General features: G+C 45.2%; 1 protein-coding gene across 5 annotated transcripts in view; it reads left to right on the top strand.

The window, feature by feature from the left end:
- The window catches only part of PKNOX2 (PBX/knotted 1 homeobox 2), a 624,957-nt gene that overhangs the window by 216,202 nt on the left and 388,299 nt on the right, over positions 1 to 20,456 (top strand). The window contains exon 1 of one of the 5 annotated variants that reach the window (XM_054005408.1): positions 2,285 to 2,303. The exons of the other annotated variants lie outside the window; for them this stretch is intronic. The gene's annotated coding sequence lies outside the window, so the exon portion shown is untranslated. Of the gene's footprint in view, positions 1 to 2,284; positions 2,304 to 20,456 lie in introns of those variants that run through there. 5 annotated transcript variants of the gene reach the window in all.

Raw genomic sequence — 20,456 nt, 5'->3', positions numbered from 1 at the left:
CCACCCCGGGGAGAGGTTTCCCTACAGCCCGTCCTGCGGGGCAGTGCGCACGTGGCGGGAGGTGAAGCCCCGTCGGAGTCCCCGTGGGGGCAGTTGCTGCTCCCCACCACCACCCATGGGCGCATACAGGGAGCCGGTTCCCCAGGCTGGACCCGGGGCTGCCCCTGCAGGTACCGCCCCGCCCTCCTGCTGCTGCGCTCGACTGGGTCCCTCCTGCAGCTCTCAGCCCAGCCGCTCCCGGGCTCCGTCGACCTGGCCCCACAGGAGGGGCTGCTCCGCTCCGCCCCACCTGGGACACTCACCCCCGCAGCCCCTCTCCACCCCACACGTGTCTCTGGCCCACGCCCCCGTGCCGCCCACCCGGGCCCTGCCCGCTCCGCGCTGCCCCGGACCCACCGCGCTGCCCCGCGGGCTGCAGGGCTAGAACAGCCTCCGTGCTACGCTCCCGGCCCCAGCCATGGCCCATGTGCAACTTAGGGCTGCCCCCCCAGGCCTGGGATCCAATGGGGCAGTGAGGGGGTGGGGCTGGGGGCGGGGATTTGGGGAGGGATCCAATGGGGGATGGAGGGAGCGGAGTCGGGGCAGAGGGGGGCGAGAGCTTGTTTGTCCAGTGTCCTGACCGAACATTGGTCAGGATGCGGGATAAACAAGCAAATATCGGGACAGTCCCAATAAAATCGGGACGTCTGGTCACCCTACTTTCACAGGGGAGACCTGTGTTTCTCAAATTGGGGGTCCTGCCCAAAAGGGAGTTGCAGAGGGGTCATAAGGTTATTTTACGGGGGTTGTGGTATTGCCACCCTTACTTCTGTGCTGCCTTCAGAGCTCAGCGGACAGAGAGTGGTGACTGTTGGCCAGGCGCCCAGCTCTGAAGGCAGCGCAGAAGTCTGAGTGGCAATACCATACCATGCCATCCTTACTTCTATGCTGCTGCTGGCGGTGGCTCTGCCTTCAGAGCTGGGTTCCCAGCCATCAGCTGCTGCTCTCCAGGTGCCCAGCTCTGAAGGCAATACTGATGCCAGCAGCAGCACAGAAGTAAGGGTAGCAGTACCACAACCCCCCTACAATAACCTTGCGACCCCCCCCCCCCCGCACAACTCCTCTTTGGGTCAAGACCCCTATAATTACAGCACCATGAAATTTCATATTTAAATAGCTGAAATAATGAAATTTACTATTTTAAAAATCCCATGACCATGAAATTGACCAAAATGGACTGTGAATTTGGTAGGGCCCTACACATATTATGCAAATGTATCACTCATAGCAAGTACATGTATAGTTCACATTTACCAATCAGTGTAATGGTAAATCATGCTCTGATCTCTGGTGAACACTTTTGTTAAATATTTGAGTTTATAGTCTTTGGCCCACAGTCCTAGTTTCATCCATATTTACCTGGCTAGATTGTCCTGAGATATATTGCCCAGCAACTCAGTTTCATCTAGTTGTGGAAGAATAGGAGCAAAAAACAGTTCCCAGCACTGAAAAGAACTAGCAAAGAAAGAAGAACAGGAGTACTTGTGGCACCTTAGAGACTAACAAATTTATTAGAGCATAAGCTTTCATGGACTACAGCCCACTTCTTCAGATGCATAAGTGGGAGGTAGTCCACGAAAGCTTATGCTCTAATAAATTTGTTAGTCTCTAAGGTGCCACAAGTACTCCTGTTCTTCTTTTTGCGGATACAGACTAACACGGCTGCTACTCTGAAACCTAGCAAAGAAAGGATTTGATGGAATTTGATGAGGAGATAGCATTGTCTTTCTTTGCCGTTATGTTTATGTTATGTTGTGTTTATGTAGCATATGATGGTAGCCTGACATTTAAATCAAAAATGTTGATTCAAGCCAAAGGTTTAATTTCAAATTGACATTTTGAAACTAAACATTTTGCTCCATTTCAAAATGTTGTTTTGAAAAATATTTTTTTTTGTCAAATGTGACATTTCCCCATGAAAAACATTTATTTTGATGAAACCACATTATCCGACAGAAGTTTTTTTTGGTTGGAACATTTTTGAGCCGCACTGGCATTGAGTCATTTTGGCTCCAATGTTTGCCGCCCAGTATAAAGAAATGAGCATGAAGTTGACCTTCCTCAATTATAGTTGAGCGGAGTAATACATAGAACGGCTGTATCTTCATATTCATTTGTGTTTGTCAGTGAATTTGCTTTGATTCTTTTCAGTTTACTTTCCATGCCCATGGGAGGGACCACTTCCTACTGACATGACTGGAAAGTGAATTCCAAAGTCTCATGAGGAAAACCAAATTTTAAATCATTGACATTCATCCTTCCAGGTAACAGAAGACAATGTTGTGTTATTTATGTAACCAATCAGACCTCCATGGCATAGCTAGAATTTATAGCAGTTTATGATACAGTTCATGATCAGGCTGCAGACTAAAAATGTTGGCTTTTTCTTCTGTCAAATTCAAATATTGAATACATTTTAGGGAATCACAATATGCTCATATATCAGAGGGGTAGCCGTGTTAGTCTGGATCTGTAAAAGCAGCAAAGAGTCCTGTGGCACCTTGTAGACTAACAGACGTATAGGAGCATGAGCTTTCGTGGGTGAATACCCACTTCTTCGGATGCAACACCCACTCCGAAGAAGTGGGTATTCACCCACGAAAGCTTATGCTCCAATACGTCTGTTAGTCTATAAGGTGCCACAGGACTGAATATGCTCATAGATATCCTGTTAGCAGAAAAAGGAGCACAATAGATACATTATCAATAGCTATATTATTTTTTGTATATTATTTGATCATGATGAGTCAATACAATGAATCCCTCTTGCTGATGTAGCCTACAGGGCTGGCACGGGGATCGATGTTATTGTAGGTTTCGGTACTGGGAAGGGGCATTGCATGCAAGTGGAAATGCAATCGAGTGGAAGATAAGAAAAATAAGCTTAAATAATTTGACCCCTCTGGGATTCTTGCTTTGCTTTAGTTGTCGCTGGTAGAGACTTCTATATTATAGAAATAGCAAAATAGTTTAAATCACCTCCCATTTCATACACACGTTGTTTTCTGAAAAATGTTCCCCTGTGTAGAAATTTTCTGTTCCTGCTTAATGCAAGCTGAGCAATGCCCCTCTGTCCCTCTCCAGTGGTGGACCATGTAAACATTTCTGAGTCAGCTACTGGCTGTAAGCTAAGGCGAGTGATGTCCTAGCCTAGGAAGTGGAGGTTTTTGCTGTTAGATCCAGAAGTCCCAGGTTCAAACTTTGTGGTTGCTGAGCCATTCAGGGGCATCCGTAAAAAGTGACATGGGGATGTGTGTAGCACTGAACTACGGACAAGTATCAGGGAGTAGCCGTGTTAGTCTGTATCCACAAAAACAAGGAGGAGTCTGGTGACATCTTGAAGATTAACAGATTTATTTGGGCATAAGCTTTCGTGGGTAAAAAAGCACTCTTTCAGATGCATGGAGTGAAAATTACAGATACAGGCATAGATATATTGGCATATGAAGAGAAGGGAATTACCTTACAAGTGGAGAACCAGTGTTAACAAGGCCAATTCAGTCAGGGTGGATGTGGTCCACTCCCAATAATTGTTGAGCAGGTATCAATACCAAGAGAGGGAAAATTGCTTTTGTAGTTAGCCAGCCACTCCCCATCCTTATTCCAGCCCAAATTAATGGTGTTAAGTTTGCAAATGAATTGTAGCTCTGCAGAACTAAGGACAAGTGTCACTGTTGACTGAATCAATTGTATTTAGCTGTTTGTTATTTATACAAAAGGGGAGAAAACACAGTTTCCTAATCTGTCCAGCCGTGTGGGTGTTTGTCCATATAGATAACTCTAAACCAGCAAGCTTTGAAAGGTCAAATGTAGGGTGGAATTATTCCTCACTCAGCTGGATTGCGTTTCCTAGGTTTAAAAAGTAAAGTACTGCATTCAGGAGAAAGCCATGTTGGGTCCTTCTTTACTGTACAGCAGGGGTAGGCAACCTATGGCACGCGAGCTGATTTTCAGTGGCACTCATGCTGCCCGGGTCCTGGCCACCAGTCTGGGGGGCTCTGCATTTTAATTTAATTTTAAATGAAGCTTCTTAAACATTTTAAAAACCTTATTTACTTTACATACAACAATAGTTTAATGATATATTATAGACTTATAGAAAGAGACCTTCTAAAAAGGTTAAAATCTATGACTGGCACGCGAAACCTTAAATCAGAGTGAATAAATGAAGACTTGGCACACCACTTCCGAAAGGTTGCCAACCCCTGGTATACAGTATTTGAGTTACACAACGAGCCAAATAACACTGCCACCACTAGAGGGTGCTCTTGTGCCAACATAATACAAAGTTGCTTTCTGCCACTCACTCTTACATGAAGTTTGGACAATTTTGAAAGCATTGACCCCAGGGCCACCAAGGCAAGAATAACCCACTCGGGGGAGTGCAAACTCTGAGCTGATTCTGCCACCCCTGCTCACACAGAGCTGTGCCTCACTCTATGAGCAATCCTGTGGGTTTCTGTGGTACTGCTCAATGTACCGATGGCAGGATCCAGCCCTTTGTATGTTTGAACTCATGTCATTTCTCCTAATTCAACCCCTGGGGGGTGGGCCCCAAGCCCATGGACCCTCAAGATCGACATGGTTCTCAGAGGCTCTGTTGGAGGCAAGGGATATATTGTCAGAAGACTCTTGTCTTCGCACTGGGTTATTGGGTCTGTGGAAGCAGAGAAAAGAACTGACAGAAGGGAACTGTAATGCATGACGTTTGTTAGCAAGAGTCAGGCTAACTGTAACCCTGATAACGCGAGATTTGTAGAAGCGAGGATTGTGTGAGGCGGGTGAGAAAGAGCTGTGTAAGAAGTTATGATGACCTCAGCATAGATAAAGTGTAGAAGACCTTGGGTAGATAAGGTATAGAAAATAATTGTATGTTGGCAAGAGTCAAAACAACTGAGGAAATGAGATATCAAGATGGCCTATGTATAAACAAAAATGCTGCTGTCCCTCATTATTTTTGTAATGAAAGGTATAAATGCTTGCTGTAATTAGTTATCAGGGAGAGACCTGTTTACCTCTCTCCCTCTGCACATGTGAGAGTTAATAAAACATCTGACTTGCTATACCTAAACAAATAGTGAGAACTCAGTTTTTCTCCGACAATTTGGGGGCTCGTCCGGGATGGCAACGCCCGCAGAGGCACCGGCAGCTGCTACGGATCGTTCCCCTTCGAACCCCATGGCGCCACAATAGAGGTAGGAGACCTTTTGAAATCTCTATTGGGGTGTCGGAGGAGGACTGTCCGTGGGGCCGTCTGCCCCTGTTGGGCTCACGCCATCCGAACTTATTGACTGTGCAGCAAGGTCAGATGCTGAGCGGCGTAATAGGGGAATTGTTTGCCGCCCCCTGTATGCATATGCTAGGTGCATAAGGTTTGCACCTGTGTTGAGGGGTTGTTACCGCCTCAAGAGGGGTTTTTACCGCCTCAAGTGATGCATCGAGGTACTTGGGAATAGTACCTGGAGGTACTCAGGAGTAGTACCTGGTATAAGGCCTTGGTGTGTGTGTGGTCTGTGTGTGTGTGTACACCAGTGTGAATTGAGTGTTACCGGAAGACGCCCAGAGTACTCAGTTTTTCTCCGACAGGTCCCTTAAGGCCACCCAAGTATGGTCCAAGCCTTGGCCCTCTCTTGTTAAATCCATTCCATGAAATATAGAGATGTGCTGCAAGGCCCCAAGTTAAAGCTGTAGCAGAAACCATAACTTTTAGAGTTGTCTGCCTTCTCGGGGCTTAACCCTGCAATGGCTCTCTAAACAGCATTTGCTGGGTTTAGCTGCCATGGCAAATGAAACATGAATGTGTTCTCATTTGGCCTGTACAGCCGAGAATTCAATTCCCAATTGTTCCTGTCAGTACTTGCATTGGTTTAAAGTTTGTTTGGGAATTTAGTTTACCTAAAAGAGTAGGAATGCAGCTTTGCCTTGGAGGAGGGGATCTTTCTGATGTGCGTGTGATTATGAGCTGTATCTCCTTGCTTTGCTTCAGGCAGAGAGAATGGTAGGATGAAAAATGAGGAATCAGACATAACTTAGAGATAGTTAACCTGAGCCAGGCACCTTCCCCATGCTGTGACTTCCCCTACAAAGAGGATGGGGACGGCAGCATTAATTGCCCTTTGTATAAACCAATGCAGAATTTCTTTCAACACAAGCCTTTAGTATTGCTCAGTTAGGATGCAGTCTGCTCTAATCTGCTTAACTCCCCCCTTCCCCCCATATATCTGGTTTAGCTCTCAAAGAGTAATTAGATGACAACATTCATTCAGTTAAAATGGGAATGGAACAGACTATGCGGGCAGCATTTGCCAAAGCCCGGCATGTTTTTTGCCCTGTAAATTTGGAGAATTTCCTATTCACTGTGATTGTTTGTATCAATTGCTAAGGAGTCTGACTGTTCCTGAACAGAGAAAAAAACGCATAGTAATATGCAGATAGAAATCACAAGCCTCCTAGTGCAAGCAGAAGAAATGTGATCCTCAAGAAATAAGGAATAACTGCAATTTGTATTAGCAGAGGACCAAGAACAAACTTTAGAGAACATACAAACCCTGACACAACTCAGAGGTGGAAAGGCAAAATCACTTGAGACTCCATCATGATACGAGGACAAAAAGCCAAAACCAACTATTTTAAAAATCAGTTTACTGTAATCTGAGAACCCAAGCTGTAGTATGCATTAATGGCAATTGTATGGTTATTGCATTGTGTCACTCTAGAGTTAAGATTGTTTGATTCTTAGATTCCAAGGCCAGAAGGGATGACTGTGATCATCTAGTCCGGCCTCCTGTATTACACAGGCCAGAGAATTGCCCCAAAATAATTCCTAAAGCAGGTCTTTTAGAAAAACGGCCAATCTAGATTTAAAAATTGTCAGGGATAGAGAATCCACCATGGTCCTTGGTTAATTGTTCCAATGGTTAATTATTCTCACCATTAAATATTTATGCCTTATTTCCAGTCTGAATGTGTCTAGCTTCCACTTTCACCCATTGGATCATGTTCTACCTTTCTCTTTTAGATTGAAGAGAGTACCATGTAGGTACTTATTGTCTTGTACTTGAGGTTTGTGGCTTGTGTACTTCACTGTCATCAAGTCACCTCTTAACCTTTCTTTTGTTAAGCTAAATAGATTGAGCTCCTGGAGCCTCTCACTATAAGACAGGTTTTCAAATCTTTTGATTGCAGCATCACACTGGGATTATCCACCATGACCCCAAATCTTTTTCAGAGTCACTGCTTCCCAGGATAGCGTCCCCCATCCTGTAAGTATGGATTTACATTTAGACGTATTAAAACAAATATTGTTTGTGTGAGCCAATTCACCAAGTGATCCAGATAGCTCTGAATCAGTGATCTGTCATCTTCCTTGCTAAAAAAGTTAAATAGTGTAGGGCCAAGAACTGATTCTTGCAAGATCCCACTGGAACCACAACTGCTCAATGCCAATTCCCCATTTACAGTTCCATTTTTGAGACCTATCACTTAGCCAGTTTTTAATCCATTTAATGTGTGCATGTTAATTTTATATCATTCTAGATTTTAATGAAAATGTCATATGGTACCAAGTCAAATGCCTTTCAGAAGTGTAAGTATATTATGTCAATACTATTATATTTATCAACCAAACTTGTAATCTCATCAATAAACGATATCAAGTTAGTTTGACAGGATCTATTTTCCATAAACCCATGTGGATTTGCATTAATTACATTACCCTAGATTAATTCTTTATCAATTATGTCCCATACCAGCCGCTCCATTATTTTGCCCAGATGTCAGGCAATGTCAGGCAAACGAGACTATAATTACCCAGGTCATCTTCTTTACCCTTTTTAAAAATTGGTACAATATTAGGCTTCTTCCAGTCTTCTGGAACTTTCCCAGTGTTCCACGACTTATTGAAAATCAACATTAATGATCCAGTGAGCCCCTCAGCTGGCTTTTTAAAAACTTGTGGATTCAAGTTATTTGGATCTCCTGATTTTAAAATATCTAACTCTAGTAGCTTTTGTTTAACATCCTCCAGAGATACTAGCGGAATGGAAACAGTCTTGTCATCGTCATATAATGAGACTATATCATCTGTTTTTTCCCCAAATACAGAAGAGAAATATTTATTGAACACTTCTGCCTTTTCTGAATTATTATAGATAATTGTTACCATTTCCATCTAGTAGTAGACCAGTACTATTGTTGGAGTCTTTTTGTTCCTAATATATGTTTAAAAACTCCTTTTTAATGTCCTTAACTCTGCTGTCCATAGATTTCTCTTTCTATCCCTTTGCTTCCCTTATACATTTTCTACAATTTCTAACTTCTGATTTGTATTCATTACTATCAACTTCCTCTTTCTTCCATTTGTTATATTTTTTATAGCTGCTGTCACTTCCCCTCTAAACCAGATTGTTTTTTAAATCATCATGGCCTTCTTCATCAAATATGGGATTGTGGCTTTTGGGGCCTCTAGTAAGGTGTTCTTAAATAATTACCAATTAGGATTCACATTTTTCGTATTAAATTCTTCGTCCCAACTGATTTGGCTCATAATTATTTTCAGCTTTGTGAAAATGGCCCTATTAAAGCACCAATTATTTTATTATTGGTTTACATTACAAACTGGAATGAAAAACCAAAATAAAAAAAATTCCCACAAAATGTAAACTCCACTTTTTAAAAATTTGGGACAATTGAAACATTTTCATTTCAGCAATGTAAAAACATTTCATTTTGACTTTATCTTTTTGATTTATTTCATTTTGACTTTATATATTATATTAATGTATTAATTATATTATATATACTTATAACATTAAATACAATATGTAGCTAAACATAACATCTGATTATTAATATATTAATATACTATAAAAGTAATAACAGCAATCAAAATGACAAAGTCAAACCAAAATGTTTTTACATTGTTGAAACAAGACTTTTGACTTTTTCCCATAAAAAATGTTGTTGAAATCGACATGTTCTCACAAAATGTTTTGATTTTGATGAAACTACATTTTTCAAGGGAAAGCTCTACTTATAACCATCAATAACACCTTGTAGTGATGTGCTTGTATCTATAGTGTACTCATTACATTCTATTAATAATTCATTAACCCTTTATAAACTATGTATGAGTGCAACCTTACAAAATAAGATCGAACAGAAATGACTTAAAAAGAGATTTCAGGTAGAATTAAACAGTGGAGCCGGGACATGCTTGCAACATACTGTGACTGTCTCCCAGGACTCGGTGGATTGACGTGCACTTGGCAGAAGGCAGTCACAGAACCTGGCATTGACTTCAGTGGGGCCCAAATTTCATCCATAGGTTTCAGGCCAGAAGGGACCATTCTGATCATCTAGTATGACCTCCTGCACAGCACAGATCAGAGAAATTCACCCCGTGATCTCTCTTGTAGAGGGAAATATTCTAAAATTTGTTTGGCAGTGTCACCAAACTGCTGCTCTCTCTGCATATTCATTAGAGCTGAGCAAATAGTGGAGCAACATTTCTGCAAATATTCATTTGAAATTGAAAATAAATGGCAATTTGACCCTTTGGAATTCACTTTCCATTAACATTCCAATTTTACTGGCAGGAACAGTCACCAGAAGCAGATCTGACGCTCAGATGCTAGAATGCTTAGCACATGCCAGTTTGAAATTGTACATTGAATTGTTATATTCAAAACTCAGATGCTGGGCTGTGTTGAATTATTACACAACTGAGGGAATCAGGGAACAGAAACAGTTGCCACACGGCTTGTGTGACAGGCCAAAACAGCATGAATTTGAAAGTTCCAATCTTGAATATTTACAGTAAATGGTTTCTGAGCTATTCATATAAGGGGAAGAATTCATGCTGAAATTCACAAATAATTTTGAATCATGACTAAATAATGGAATAATAAATGGAAACCAATCACGAACAGTGTAAAGACAAAATTTGATGACTAGATTATGGACTGTGAATTATTTCCTCAGCTCGAATATTTATCTATATTTCATGGCTCTAGGAGCCTTTTGCCCTGGTTTGTAATTCTAATATCTGGGTTAATTCCTTACACCAGTGGATAGAAATCCAGTTATTCAGTACCTAGTACTTCTGATGCCCTTTGCTCTGCCTTTTCTTTTTCTTTTTTTAAGAAATCTTCTGAATTTGGAAATATTTTTTCCTCTTCTTTTTGCCTTGTCTTTGTCTCTAGGAGACTCAGGGTACGAACAGGAGAGCAGCAGCATTAATATTGATGTGGACCTCGGTTCTTAGGAGCTGTGTTTCTGAGAATGCCAGCAGCATATAAATACTGTTACTGGCTAATTAATGAGTATCAAGCTGAGTTCTGATTTATCGGGGGGTTGCCTCTTATTTTTACCCCTTCTAACTAGTACTGATGGCCACGTTGGAATGGACGCTAACAGTAAGCTTCTTCCAAGGCTTTCTGGACTGTTCAGGCAAAATGCCGGAAATCCTTGCTAGTGGAGTGGTCCATGGTCACCATGTAGGGAGACATAATTCAGCTGAGACATTAGCAATGTTGACCCAGCACAGTCCCAGCCAGCAACCCCCACTCTTTTATTCGAAGGGGAGTCATGGTACAGTAACAGTTTGCTCCAGTGTTTCAGATCACTTGTAAGTATTTGCTGTGTAAGACAGAAGCAGGGTGTGAGTCCTTCTGCCCTGGCCTGCCCCAAATGGGGGTTCAACCCATGTCAGTTCTTCTTCATCATGATTTGTAAAACATGTCACTTTTAGAGCAGATTGAAATGTTCCAACTAGACCATTTTTTTCTGTCAAAAATCAAAATGTTACACAAAACCAATTAGTTTCTGATGAATGTTTTCAATTTTTCAGCAAAAAAGTTTGAAATGAAACAGAATGAACTTTATGGTTTGGTTTGGTTTCACGTTGCATTTTTGTCTCCTTTTAGTTTTGCAATTTGGGGTTTTCAGCATCTTATTTTCCTTATTTTCAGAGTCTTATTTCCCTTTGGAAGGGGAAAAACAGAATAAAATTGTCTTCCTCCATTTTTTCTGCCTTTATTTGTTTGAAAAAATTGCATGTTTGAAATGTAAAATTCGAAGTGGGGTTGTTTTTTTTCTCCATTCTCACTTTTTCTTTCTTTTCCCCTGTTTTCCTCATTACCCCTGAATACAACTGAAGGAATTATGGCCAAAGGTTTTTTCTTTTTTTTATTGTCTTTCCTTTTTTTTCTTTTTCTTTTTTTAAAAACATTTTCCTTTTGCTGCACTAACAGTTCAAAACTTTCTCAGATTTGGAAAACTTAGAGCAGGCAAAGGAAAAATTCATCTCCTTCACTCTCCCCTTAGGTAACTTTAAGGTGGAGAAATTTTGGTAAGTTACAAAGTGGAAAAATGGAAAAAGAGAAAAAAATAAAAACGGAACCCCCTGGACATCATTCAGTTTACTTCGCAGGGCCATAAATAAATGAATAAATTTACAAACAAAAAACAGAGAGAGAGAGATGAAAGGGAAAAAACAAAATTCCAAAATTAAAAAAAAAAAATTTAAACAGTAATTTGCAAAAAAATGTATATATAAAAAAACCAAAACTGGTTCAGCTCCAAACCTGACAGACAGAGACAATTTAGGAGTGATGGAGTTTTTCATACAATTGTTTTTCCATTTTTTGCCCATCTCTATCTGCTTTGGCTGGTGTTGTTAGGAATCCATATGTAAAGCTGCTGAGATACACACTGAACCCTGGACCTTTGCTCCTAGGGTACACTATTTTGAGCACTACATAGCCCACAATGATAAAGACAGCCTCTGCCTCGAAGATCTTACAGTGTAAATGACAGACCCAGAAATGGGCCATTCTAGGTGTGACACAGTGATGGTGTGTTTAAATAATAGCCTTGCTCTCGTTTCCCATTTGTGCTGGAGACAGCGGCTGCAGGGAGGAGGGATGTAAGCTGCAGCTGCTTCCTCTAAATGACTTTCCCAGCATCAGTCGGGTGCCACGTGACAGATTTGTCTGGTTTGTATTGGGGAAGACTGTGTGAGTGAGACATCCTTCAATAAGCCACAGAGATGTGGAAGGGGGAAATGTGGCCATACTGTCCTCTAGTGGTGAGGTTGATGAGGCCATGGAATAAAGATGGCTGACTGCCCAGGAATCTGGGCCATGTTGTAAATACTACAGCTCTCTAATGCTGGACTGAGCTCCTCCATGATTTTACACCCTCTCTCTCTCACACAGACTCACAGACTTTAAGGCCAGAAGGGGCCATCATGACCATCCAGTCTGACCTCCTGCACATTGCAGGCCACAGAACCTCACTCACCCACACCTGTAACAGACCCCTAACCTCTGGCTAGGTTACTGACATCCTCAAATCATGATTTAAAGACTTCAAGTTACAGAGAATCCGCCATTTACACTAGTTCAAACCAGCAAGTGACCTGTGCCCCACGCTGTAGAGGTGGGTGAAAAACTCCCTTGATCTCTGCCAATCTGACCTGGGGAAAATTCCTTCTCAACCCCAAATAGAGCAATCAGTTAGACCCTGAGCATATGCGCAAGACACACCAACCAGACACCTCTGTAGTAACGTAGAGTCCTTCCCACTTAGTGCCCCATCTCCAGCCATTGGAGATGTTTACTGCTATCAGTCGCAGATTGGCTACATGCCATTGTCAGGGCCAGCTCCAGGCACCAGCCTACCAAGCATGTGCTTGGGGCGGCACCTGGAGGGGGGAGGCGCTCACCCAGGGAGAACGGAGCCGCAGCGGGCTCGCCGCCCTTCCCCGGCGCTCCGGCCAGCCGGGGAGAGGGGGGCCGCCCTTCCCTGGCGCTCCGGATGGTCAGGGAGAGCGGGGCCGCCCTCCCCTGGCGCTCCGGCCGGTCGGGGAGAGCGGGGCTATGGCCGGGCTCGGCGCCCTCCCCTGCCGCACTCCCCGCCGAGGGGCGGGGGGCGGCGGGAGGCTTTTTTGCCTGGGGCGGCAAAAAAGCCAGAGCCAGCCCTGGCCATTGTAGTCAGTCTCATCATACCATCACCTTCATAAGCTTATCAGGCTCAGTCTTGAAGAACTTCACTCCTCTGATGGCTAGAAACCTTCATGTAATTTCAAGCCTAAACTTGTTGATGGCCAATTTATATCCATTTGTTCTTGTGTCCACATTGGCGCTTAACTTAAATAACTCCTCTCCCTCCCTGGTATTTATTCCTCTGATGTATTTATAGAGAGCAATCATAGCTTCCCTCAGCCTTCATTTGGTTAAGCTAAATAAGCCAAGCTTCTTCTGTCTCCTCTCATAAAGTAGGTTTTCCATTCCTCGGATCATCTTAGTAGCCCTTCTCTGCACCTGTTCCAGTTTCAATTCATCTTTCTTAAACATGGAAGAACAGAGTTGCACACAATACTCCAAACGAGGTCTCACCAGTGCCTGGTATAATGGTACTAACACTTCCCTGTTTCTGTTGGAAATACCTCATCTGCTTCATCCTAGGACTGCATCAGCCTTTTTCACAGCCGCATGGGTGGCTCATAGTCATTCGGTGATCAACCAATACACCCAGGTCTTTCTCCTTGTCTGTCACTTCCAACTGATATGTTCCCAGTTTATAGCAAAAATTCTTGTTGGTAGGCTCTTTCTCCCTTTTTCTCTGTTGGCCCTTTCAGCATGTTTCCTGTACCAGCAAATACAAAATGATTTTCCATCCAAAAAAGAGGAAAGAAAAAGACAATATAGAGGGCATGTTGGTTCTGTAATATATGTCCATCTCTCTCTCTCTCATATTCTTTTTGTGGTAACAGGCTGTTATATTTAATACCATGTGGAAAAGTTAGAAATATTTTCTCTCTTTTAGACCTCTGAACTCAGACTAGAAGGAGTTTTGGAAAGGTGCAGCCTACAAAAGAGTGTGAATGTGACTCGAAGGCCTGAAGAACTGAAGCTTACCTGAGCCAAAGGGGCTTCACTTTAGGGGCTAGGAGCTTAGAGAGGTATCGCCAGGATGGGTGGGCGGCGACAGGTGAACACTTTTAAATACATAAGAACGGCCATACTGGGTCAAACCAAAGGTCCACCTAGCCCAGTATCCCACAGTCTTCCCACAGTGGCCAATGCCAGGTGCCCCAGAAGGAATGAACAGAGCAGGTAACCATCAAGTGATCCATCCCTGGTTGCCCATTCCCAGCTTCTGGCAAACAGAGGCTAGGGACACCATCCCTGCCCATCCTGGCTAATAGCCATTGATAGACCTATCCTCCATGAACTTCTCTAGTTCTTTTTTGAACCCTGTTATCGTCTTGGCTTTCACAACATCCTCTGGCAAGGAGTTCCACAGGTTGACTGTGTCATGTGAAAAATATACTTCCTTTTGTTTGTTTTAAACCTGCTGCCTGTTAATTTCTTTTGGTGACCCCCTAGATCTTGTGTTATGAGAAGGAATAAATAACACTTACTTATTTACTTTCTCCACACCAGTCATGATTTTATAGACCTCTATCATATCCCCCCTTAGTCGTCTCTTTTCCAAGCTGAAAAGTCCAAGTCTTATTAATCTCTCCTCATATGGAAGCCATTCCCTATCCCTAATATTTTTTGTTGCCCTTTTCTGAACCTTTTTCAATTCCAATATATCTTTTTTGAGATGGGGTGACCATATCTGCATGCAGTATTCAAGATGTGGGTGTACCATGGATTTATATTGAGGCAATATGATATTTTCTGTCTTTCTTAACGATTCCCAACATTCTGTTTTTATACATAGAGCTCTTATAAATATTTTAACTCTTTCTTAACCGGCGAGTGAAAGACTTATAGTGTGAACTCCTTGTAAAGGAGGTCGGTGGGATGTGGGGTTCCCAGACTACATTATAAGACACCACAAATTGTTGCCACAGTTCCAAATTCTCATGAATTTGAGGGTCCTGCAAAGATCACCTGGCCCAGGAAACCTACCCAGCTCACTCTTTCCAGTCTTTCTGCACAGGTCAGAACACACCTGCTCCCAGGACAGAGATGCAGCTGGCATCCGTTCCATTGTTTATCTACAAGCTTCTGTTAGGGGGGACAAACAGGAGAGGCTTTCACTCCCAGGGGAAATTTCAGGGGCTCTAGTGCAGGAGTTCTGAGGTTCCTGGTTGATTTGCAGCTACATCTCAGCACATCCTGGGATTTGAGGACAACAGTTTTCCAGACCTTGAATCATTTTTTTGGCTCGTTTCTGAACTGTCTCCACTTTTTCAACAGTCTTTTTGAAGTGTGGACACCAGAACTGGGCAAAGTATCCAGCCATGATTCTTCCGAAGCTGTGAGCTCCGCAGCATCTGAGCTCACAAAATTTTTACTGCAAATTTTCTTTTAAGATGTTTAAGCATTTGAAATTATTTAGTGGTAGCTCAAGGGGCAGTGTGTGGAGGTGGATCTGGCCCTACATCTGGCTGGTGTTCTGTGTTTGGGCGGGAAGCTGAATCAGGATTTGGGTGTGGATTCTCTTGGAGATGGAGATGTTCATGGAGTTTGCTGCGATTTCAACCCCTACTGGTGGATAGCTCATGGCCTGTTAGAGCAGATTCTCATTAGATTTTTGACAGCATCTGAACAACACTTGGAAAATAGGATCCCCCCTGTTTTGACTCTAACCTGGGGCTAATAAGGAAATTATTGATTTGAACTAGATCCCTCCTCATCAACATGCATAGTTCAGGTTTTGGTCCATCTCTTCTTTTGCTATAACTGAGAATGGAATCCTGCAACTGGACACTGTGGTAGTAAGTCCAGGAGGGGTGTGTGTGTGTGGTGTGTGTTTGTGTGTGTGTGTGGGCATCTGAACGCATGTCCGCGTCTGTGTGCGTGAGTGTCTGTGTGTGTGCCTTGGTTTGTGAACGTGGGTGTGCACCTGTGTGTTTGTGTGTGAGTGCATCTGCTTGTGAGTGCCTGAGTGTGTGTCTGTGTGTGTGTCTGAGTGCCTCTCGTTGTGTCTGTGTCGTGAGTGTACGCGAGGGTCTGTGTCTGTGTTTGCGAATGTATGTGTAAGTGAGTCTGTGTCTGTGAGTGCCAATGTGTGTTTGTGTCTGTGACTGTGGGTGTGTGCAGAGTAATTGGAAATACAATTTCCCCACCCCACCCCTTTGCATTTTTAAACCTGACTCGCTCTGGCTTTCCAGCCTCCCCATGTAAAGTCTGCAGTTGTGCTGAGTGGCAAGGACTTGAAGCACAGGGCCATGCAGGCTGCACCATGTGGGCTTTGGCAGGGCTTCTACTACACGCTGCTGGAAAGATTTTAAATTCCTGACTAATTTCTTTTTCATGAAACAAATGAATCTTCAGAAGGCTCCTTCCTAGCAGCTGCTAAGTCATTTAATTTATCCGAGTCATTTACAATTTGTGATGGGACTGCTAATGGCTTGATGTGGGGCTCAACATCACTTAAAGACTTTCATGTTTTGTTTGTAATTTGTTTTTGGATTCCCCCCAGAGGCAGAAAGCTGTGTTTTGGAATATGTCAGTTCCCTGTCCCCAGCCCCTTTGTCATGTCAATGCAGCTTTGGTTGAAAGAATAAACTGCAGCCCACCCAGAGGGACCTGCAGTCCTGCTACCAGCTACCAGTTCAAAGGACCTGCCTGTGAGCTGAAACATGCCATAAAATGAATGTGTTCCAGATGTAGCCAGGAATTCTCATCAACCCTTCCATCCACCTGACTGGTACTGACTGGGAATGCATCCTTCACGGTGCTGCCGTACTCAGCCAGCACCAGGCACCGGGATGGGTTTTGTCAGCATTACACCTTCTGGCTGTCGCTGGGGGTCGATCGCACTTGCCTTCTGCCCGCAGTGCGAGAAAGAAAGGAACAGTTCCCAGCACGGGCGTGGGGAGGTCGTGGCGGGGATGTGTGTCTGACGAGGGTTGCACGCTGCTGCTGAGGTCACTGTGTTGAGTTTTCGCCCCGGATGTGCCATCGCTACCTGGGAGAAGACTCTTGTCGTGTAGGCCTTTCGTTTCGTGGCGGAGTGAGGCTGAAAACTCCAGCTTTGCTCAGTCAGTGAGTGTTTGTGAGAATAAACCAGGGCCCCGTATTGAACCATGTCCCAGACAGTCACCAAGAGGATTAAGCGCGTGAGCCAAGGAGACTGAAACCAGTGATCGTTCCCCCTCCAAGCACCCTCCAGCTTTGGGTTCGGCCTTCGCCCCAGGACGGGGCTGGGGATAGAACCCCACTCCCTGACAGAATCATTTCAGATGCTTTTCCTCTCTCTCCTCTGTGGCGGGGAGCTGCAAGGGGGGCTCCTGCACATGGCCCAGTGGCTCTTCTCATGCTCTGTGGGAGGGGCTGGGGGTTATGCAATGTTATTGAATCCCAATAGTACAGTCAGGACTGGGGCACCACTCTGCTGGGCAATGTCTAGGCACACGTGTTATCCGCCATAACCAGTATCTCCCGGGCTGCTCCAACAGGGCTGGGTCACTAGCAGAGAGGCAAGCGCTCTTCCCCAACAAACGCCGAGTTCTCTCCTTGGAAGCGGGTGAAGCGCCTTTGTCACCCCTTGCAGGGATCTGCTTTGCTGACTCTGCTTTGCATTTTCAGTGAGTTTAGGATTGATTCAGGGTGCCGTGCTCAGAGCCCAGGGGTCCAAGTCCTCTTGGTACTCGTCAGGCAGGTGCAACCCGTACAGCCAGTTTTTCAAAGGAGCGCAGCATACCGGGCACACGTTGGGTGTGGAGAATCTGACCCAAACAGCCCAGACCCATCAGTGCAAGCTTTCCCCACACCTAGCACTGCCTTCTGAGCAGGAAAGGGGAGTTCCTTGTGCCCGGGCTTTGCCTTCTTTGCTGAGAGTGCCAAAAGGGGTGGCAGTTAGTGCTGATTTTGGATAATGGTTTTCTAATGAGGACAGCTGCCAGCTTGGCCCCTCATTTCATTTCCCATTGAACTGTGCTGCACACTGGCCGTGCAAAGTTTCCACTCCAGTACAAAACCCACCCAAGTGACGGATACCCATGCAAAACAAATGTCTCCATTGGGGGGGGGGGATATAAGACAGAGGGAAATAAAAGTAATCTGCTACCTAGACTGTCTTTATTTCAGGACTTGCATAAGCTATTTTACAACCATGTAAATGCACCTTCTCCCATTACCTTAAAATGAACATCAAGGAAGAGAAACAAAAAGAGGTGTGTCTGTGTGTGTGGGATTATTGCTATTATTTCACATTTTATTATAGCACCCCAGGGCTCCACTCAGGATCAGGGCCCCATTGTGCTACGCAGGGATCGGCAACCTTTGGCACGCGGCTCGCCACGGTAAGCACCCTGGCGGTCCAGGCCGGTTTGTTTACCCGCCGTGTAGGCAGGTTCGGCCAATTGCGGCTCCCATTGGCCGCGGTTCGCCACTCCAGGCCAATGGGGGCGGCGGGAAGGGCGGCCAGCACATCCCTCGGCCCGTGCCACTTCCCGCAGCCCCCATTGACCTGGAGCGGCGAACCACGGCCAGTGGGAGCCGCGATCGGCCGAACCTGCCTACACGGCAGGTAAACAAACCGGCCCGGCCCGCCAGGGTGCTTACCCTGGCGAGCTGCGTGCCAAAGGTTGCCGATCCCTGTGCTAACACTGTACAGACACGGAGGTAGACGTGGCCCTGCCCCTAAGAGTTTATAATCTACAAAACTGGAGGTAATCCCAAATGGGCATGTGCTATCACTGTGATGAGGGAATTCACTGGTATGGGCCAATGCAAATCAGGTGGCTCCATTGACATCAGCAGGAGTACACTGATTTCCTCCAGCTGAGGATCTGGCCCTGTGATTAGAGAATGCACAGCATGTGAGGAGGGGGAGTTGGTACAAGTGATCAAGAAGTCAGGGGCAAGGGCTTCTGTAGAGCGAATGCATCTGGCAGCACCTCACAGGAGCTGGCCTCTCTCCGATAGCAGGATTTTCTTCAGTGAAGGATTTCAACTCCCATTGCAATTCCCTGGCCGCTCCAGTACCTGCATGCAGGCTGCGTTAGTCTGAGACACTCTAAATAACGTCTTCTACTCACCTGCCAGGTCTCAAGTGCTGCATTGCTAGCAGGGAGGAGATGCTTGTAAAGGCAGCCGAGGGCCTGGCAGGAGAGGGGCATCTTTACCTTGTTTACTAAAAAACAAAAGTGCTTCTCTAGTGCAAGAGCAGCGTCTCAGAACCCAGCGTCATCTTCTCCCCCCCACTGGCCTTCCGCCACTGCCCATGACCCAAACACCAGCCTGCCCCAGAAATTCCCTCTCCTCCCAGGCCTGCAAATCTGCCTGTTTCCTCATTCGCACCATCCCCTTGTTCACGGCTTTCTTGATTCCATGTGGGCTGAAAGCCACAGTCAGGCCTTCTTCCCTTCCTCTCTCTTTGACTAGTGCAGCAGGCTTTGTGCTGGTTTCCCCGTTTCTGCTGAAATGCTCTGGGCTTCAGCGTGACAGGGATGAGCTCGCCAGAAACAGCTTCAGGAGTTCCCCAGACATTGCAGAGCCCAGGTCCTGCTCTCCGGAGCTTTAAACATTCCCTCCATGGGCTGCAGCTGCACTCCTGCACCTTGCTTCTTTGCTCTCCACACTTCATCCTCTCCTGTCGCACTGGATCCACGCCCCTCACACTGCCCCCACAGCTGCTGGCTAGAACAGCCTTGCTTTGTCTCCCAAGCACACAAGGCTCCAGCACTTTTCATCCCAAGCAGAATGTTCCTTCCCTCTTGCCTCTGACCCTCCTCCCGTCTCTTGCCTGCTGGCCCTGTTAATGAGAGCTCTGTAACTATCGGTGGGCCAGTCTGTAGCTGGGCTGTGGGTGATGTGCTAGGGGCTGGGAGGGCCCCAGGAGCTCGCTTGCATGGACTCTGCCCTCAGGGGAATGCAGGGACTGCTCCCTCCCACGCAGAACTCTAAAGGGGCTGAGGAAGGGCCATAACTCCATCATCCCCTCCACACCAATGCTGAGCCCTGCTGTCCCAGTGCAGCTCTGCGCTGCCCCCACCTGGGCTAGTGGTGAATTGCCGTGACCTGCTCCTGCACACTTGTGCTGCTGTATCACTGCACTGGAAAAAGCCTGTGTTCTCATTCTCAGACAGTGCTGCCGGAACTAGGAGTGCAGGGGGTGCTCTGGCTTCGAGTAGTCACAACAAACACCACATAAATGGTTTATATGGTTTCCATCATCAGCACCCCGCCTCCCCCCAAAATGTCCCAGCACCTCTGTGCTCATCTCAGACAAGGCACCTGGATTCTTAGGGATTCACTTGTGACAAATACTGTGCAAGATTTTCCAGCTGAACAGTCTTCAACTCCAGTGCCAGTGGCTTCTAGTAAGGGCAACAGAGTCTGTGACCGGGAAGCGTTACAGATGAATTGGTTGATTAGGACTCGATGCCAACATAGCCTAATTTACTAGCTCGAAAATGCGTGGCAAGTGCGTTGCTGTAAAGTTCC

The sequence above is a fragment of the Malaclemys terrapin genome, chromosome 15, assembly GCF_027887155.1.
Source record: "Malaclemys terrapin pileata isolate rMalTer1 chromosome 15, rMalTer1.hap1, whole genome shotgun sequence".
NCBI lineage: Eukaryota > Metazoa > Chordata > Testudines > Emydidae > Malaclemys > Malaclemys terrapin.
The sequence above is the reverse complement of the archived record's forward strand: the minus strand, read 5'-3'. Positions and strand labels throughout refer to the sequence as shown.